Source organism: Myxocyprinus asiaticus, chromosome 7 (genome assembly GCF_019703515.2).
Source record: "Myxocyprinus asiaticus isolate MX2 ecotype Aquarium Trade chromosome 7, UBuf_Myxa_2, whole genome shotgun sequence".
NCBI classification, from domain to species: Eukaryota; Metazoa; Chordata; class Actinopteri; order Cypriniformes; family Catostomidae; genus Myxocyprinus; species Myxocyprinus asiaticus.
The window spans coordinates 52,810,469-52,816,468 of record NC_059350.1 but is presented as its reverse complement, the minus strand read 5'-3'; positions in this window follow the sequence as shown (position 1 = coordinate 52,816,468).

The window sequence follows — 6,000 nt, the reverse complement described above, 5'->3', positions numbered from 1 at the left end:
CTTACTTCTCTGTCTGCTCGTATGAATGTAACACATCATAAGAAAGTGTTTCACCGCTGTTCAAATGCACTTTGGATCGCATCATTTATATGTATAAATGTTTTCCATCTGAAAGGACGAAATATTAAATGAAACAAATGACAATAAAATGCAAAGTAATCTCTTCAGTAATCTAAATACTTTTTGAATGTAACTGTATTCTAATTACCAATGATTTAAATTGTAACTGTAGTGGAATACAGTTACTTATATTTTGTATTTTAAATACGTAATCCTGTTACATGTATTCCGTTACTCCCCAACACTGTCCATCACTATATTAAAAGATACATTTTTTATGCGTATCATGTTAAATATGTTTTAACTTTGCGAAAAGCAACAACTTTTATCTTCAAAGAGATTTTCTTTTTCTATGTTGCAACTGGAGGCGTTTTATATATTTAAATAGCAAACTCTAGTCATCATACACATTGTACAATTGGTTTCAGTTTGTTATTGTGTAATATTTAAGCACTTGATTTATGCTCATTTTGTGGATGTCTCCCAACAGATCTTCAAATCACAGTTTGTTCTTTACTTGAATTTGACATGCAGGCCCTTATATTGCGCAGAGGATTCAGAATATTTAATGTACAAACAGATACAAAAGCAAATGATGCATGAAATCCTAATTACTATGTAAACATTTTGTTTTGTAATGAAACATTTTCTAAGATTTCATGTCCACTCAATCATCCAAATAAATTGTACACAACTCGAATGATAGCAATTATTAAACTGCTACAACACAAATCTGTCATAGAAATGCAATTTTCCTGAGTTGGGGACTCGTTTGCTTGTTTGTTTGTTTGTTTATTTTTGTCAAATATGAGAATGTAAAAAAGTGGAATTGGAATTGGAAGGTGAAGTGGTAGCTAATTATATTACAGACCTATGACGTTGCAGTTACGTTGCCAATAAATCACAGAATTGCCCAAATATTACGAATACATTACGTAACTGGGGCATGAGTAGGACGTAAGGACGTTGTGAATTAGTAATATAATGGTTTTGAAATTATGGGCCCATGACGTTGCAGTTAAGTCAGTAAATTACCAGAATATTACGTATATATTACGTAACTGGATAATTCTGGGTAAGATTATGTAACACTCCTGCTCTACCCAGGACTCGAACCGACATCTCCGGCATGGGAGGCGGGTGCGCTAATAAGCAGGCGCAAGGCTCTAGCGTCAGTCTCTCGTGCGCCTCTTGAGGTCAGGAGGTTTACACACATTGCACAGCTATCTATCAGCTGGCCACCGCTACACTTGCAACATTAGGAGGATGTTAAGACGACGTTGCAGTTACATTGCCTTATAGTAAATCATGAAATGACCTAAAAGGTCATTACTAATTAATAAATTACGTAACGGTTACGTCCTGTGTTAGCAGGGAAGTAAATAAAGAACAGAGTGAATGTGCCTAGTCATTTGTTTGGGACTGCATACTGTTGTTTAGACAACAATAACAAATGTTCAATCTCAAGAGGATTTCTGGGAGAAAATAATTTTGCAAATGAAATTAATGTGACTACTCAGAACATGCAGTTGGGAAAACCAAAAGTTAAATCATTTCAAATTGTTTGGATGAAAGTACATAGATTTGAAAGAAAAACAACAACAACAACTTCAGCTGTCATTGCTTAAGCTTTTAAAACTTTGCAGGAATGTAGATTGACGAAAATGGCTTTATAAAACATCATATAGGATACTTTTTCATATATGAGTAGACTATATATAAACTATTCAAATTACAATTCTCTTCTGGGTGATAATGAAAATCCATGAAGAACTCCAATCTAATCATTAAAAATGTCATTAGCCTCTAATATGTTCATTATTGCTTTGCTACGGCAAACCTGTAATTATCTAACACGCTACTCAATACGCGGCCATCGAGCGATCTTTTGCGGCCCTCGTTATGATACAGTGGTGTGAAAAAGTGTTTGCCCCCTTCCTGATTTCTTATTTTTTTGCATGTTTGTCACACTTAAATGTTTCAGATCATCAAACAAGTTTAAATATTAGTCAAAGATAACACAAGTAAACACAAAATGCAGTTTTTAAATGAAGGTTGTTATTATTAAGGGAAAACAAAATCCAAACCTACATAGCCCTGTGTGAAAAAGTGTTTGCCCCACCTGTTAAAACATAACTGTGGCTTATCACACCTGAGTTCAATTTCTCTAGCCACACCCAGGCCTGATTACTGCCACACCTGTTCTCAATTAAGAAATCACTTAAATAGGACCTGCCTGACAAAGTGAAGTAGACCAAAAGATCTTCAAAAGCTAGACATCATGCCGAGATCCAAAGAAATTCAGGAACAAATGAGAAAGAAAGTAATTGAGATCTATCAGTCTGGAAAAGGTTATAAAGCCATTTCTAAAGCTTTGGGACTCCAGAGAACCACAGTGAGAGCCATTATCCACAAATGGCGAAAACACGGAACAGTGGTGAACCTTCCCAGGAGTGGCCGGCCGACCAAAATTACCCCAAGAGCGCAGCGACGACTCATCCAAGAGGTCACAAAAGACCCCACAACAACATCCAAAGAACTGCAGGCCTCACTTGCCTCAGTTAAGGTCAGTGTTCATGACTCCACCATAAGAAAGAGACTGGGTAAAAATGGCCCGCATGGCAGAGTTCCAAGATGAAAACCACTGCTGAGCAAAAAGAACATTAAGGCTCGTCTCATTTTTGCCAGAAAACATCTTGATGATCCCCAAGACTTTTGGGAAAATACTCTGTGGACTGACGAGACAAAAGTTGAACTTTTTGGAAGGTGTGTGTCCCATTACATCTGGCGTAAAAGTAACACAGCATTTCAGAAAAAGAACATCATACCAACAGTAAAATATGGTGGTGGTAGTGTGATGGTCTGGGGCTGTTTTGCTGCTTCAGGACCTGGAAGACTTGCTGTGATAAATGGAATCATGAATTCTGCTGTCTACCAAAAAATCCTGAAGGAGAATGTCCGGCCATCTGTTCGTGACCTCAAGCTGAAGCGAACTTGGGTTCTGCAGCAGGACAATGATCCAAAACACACCAGCAAGTCCACCTCTGAATGGCTGAAGAAAAACAAAATGAAGACTTTGGAGTGGCCTAGTCAAAGTCCTGACCTGAATCCTATTGAGATGCTGTGGCATGACCTTAAAAAGGCAGTTCATGCTCGAAAACCCTCCAATGTGGCTGAATTACAACAATTCTGCAAAGATGAGTGGGCCAGAATTCCTCCACAGCGCTGTAAAAGACTCATTGCAAGTTATCGCAAATGCTTGATTGCAGTTGTTGCTGCTAAGGGTGGCCCAACCAGTTATTAGGTTTAGGGGGCAATCACTTTTTCACACAGGGCCATGTAGGTTTGGATTTTGTTTTCCCTTAATAATAACAACCTTCATTTAAAAACTGCATTTTGTGTTTACTTGTGTTATCTTTGACTAATATTTAAACTTGTTTGATGATCTGAAACATTTAAGTGTGACAAACATGCAAAAAAATAAGAAATCAGGAAGGGGGCAAACACTTTTTCACACCACTGTATCTGTATCCAGACTGGCCATCGGGAGAACCGGGACTTTTCAGGGTGGGCCGGCCGCGAAACGGGGCCAAACGAGCGGTGATAAGCTGAAACAGGCCGCCGCGTTATGCCGAACGTGCCGCGATATCCAGAAAAGGACAGCGACATAAAAAGCTGTGAATTTAGTGCCCATTTTCCATGGTTGATTATTACATTACTGTACTACTTATTTGTAGGCTACTACTTGCTGTTCCCCGTGTTAGGTCTGAGCAGGGTAAAAAAGGCTTTAAGTTAAATGCTCCAAAATGTTATGTTATCTGTCATTTGTGTCAGTGCTGCCTTCTTGACCAGGTCACTCTTGTAAAAGAGATTTTATCTCAATGAGTTTTTATCCTAGTTAAATAAAGGTTACTACTTCTTCTACTACATCTCTGGTGTATGTGATGTTGAACACTCATGGTGTTTGTTTGTTGACAATCACAGTAACAACAGAACTTAAATTGATCTGTTACACCCCATATGTTTAAAATAATTACTAAAAGGAATAGTTCACCCAAAAATGAAATTTCTCTCATCATTTCCTTGCCCTCATGCCATCCCAGATGTGTATGACTTTCTTTCTTCTGCTCAACACAAATGAAGATTTTTACAAGAATATTTCAGCTCTGTAGGTCCATACAATGCAAGTGAATGGTGACCAGAACTTTGAAGCTCCAGAAAGTACATAAAGGCAGCATAAAAGTAATCCATACAACTCCAGTGGTTAAATCCATGTCTTCAGAAGCAATTTGATAGGTGTTGGTAAGACGCATATCTCCACTTTCACTTTCCTAAGAGTTCTACTTCTTTTGTTTTTTTCTTTTTTTCCTTTTTTTTCTTTTCTTTTTTTAAATTCGCATTCTTGTGCATATCACCACCTTCTGGGCAAAGTGGGAAATGTATAGTAAAAAGGACTTAAATATTGATCTGTTTCTCACCCACATCTATCACATCACTTCTGAAGATATAGATTTAGCCACTGGAGTCTTATGGATTATTTTTAGCTGCCTTTATGTGCTTTTGTTTAATGTGTCAGATATTATTATAACTGTCTGCAAGAGACAGTTGCAGCACCTGCAGCTGCTCCTCCCCGCCACCAGAGGTCAACCTCACGTGAACATTAAGAGTAGTTTTCATTCACGGAACATACCTGTTCTCTTTTAATTATATATTTTTACAATTAAAGTTTAAAATCTTCTACGGACAGTTACTGATAAAGTGTTCACTATTCAAAATCTAACTTTCAGTGATGATGACATAATATTCTCTTATGACATAGTATTTGCATATTGAATTGTGACTGATATTTCCCTTTTTATACGTATCATTAATCTCTATGGCTTCTTCTGTCATTTCAAAATGTGCAACATGTCTAGGAAGCTTTGCTATGTTATTTCAGACTTTTATGTTAATAATACAGAACAGAGCATTTTATGTATCCTACTGTTTTGCATTTCCTGGAGTAATATACTTTCAATTTGTGAGATAGATTCAGCAAAGCTGGCAAGGTTCTATAGATTTTGTATTAGATATTTTAGTCAGATATTTGTTTCCCCTTATGAGACCTTTGTCCTTCTACATTACTGTGCTTTATCCTCAGGATAGCCTACTTTGTTAGGAAATGTCTGGATGAAGGGGTGATTTTTGAGTATCGCTACTTTGTACTCTAGAACTTCTAGGTTAAGTATATAGAAACTCAAACTGAATTGAGAGGAATTTCTAAAGTGCCACATGTTTACAGTTTTTGAAGAAAATGTGCATATTTATGGCTTACTAGTAATTTGCTCTGGACATTAAGCTGGGATAACAAGTTACACACTTCAGCTTTAATGCAGAGTTTGCTACACTGCTTTAATGAAAATGTAATATATATATATATATATATATATATATATATATATATATATATATATATATATATATATATATATATACTGTATATGTAGGCCTATATAAAATATTTTTATATGGTGTATTTTTTTAATACACATAATGTTACTGAACAGTTAAAACTGCCCCATTTAGCAACAATTATGTCCAATTCATGGCTTAGTCTATTTATATTCATCCACCATACCCTACCTCTTCTGCCATACATTCCCTTGCATCTGTATATAACAGATTTGTATTTGTCTATATATATATATATATATATATATATGTTGGATTGTGATGTCAGACCCCAAAATTTGTTATCACTGAAAAGCCTAGGGTGTTCATATACCTGTAACACTTTACAATAAGTTTCTATTTGTTATCATTAGTAAATGCATTAATTATCATGAACTAACATTGAACAATACATTTTCATAATATTTTTTAATCATTGTTAATGTTATGTTAACATTAACGGAATTAAAAAAAAATTTATTAGTATATCTTGTAATTGACATTAATCAA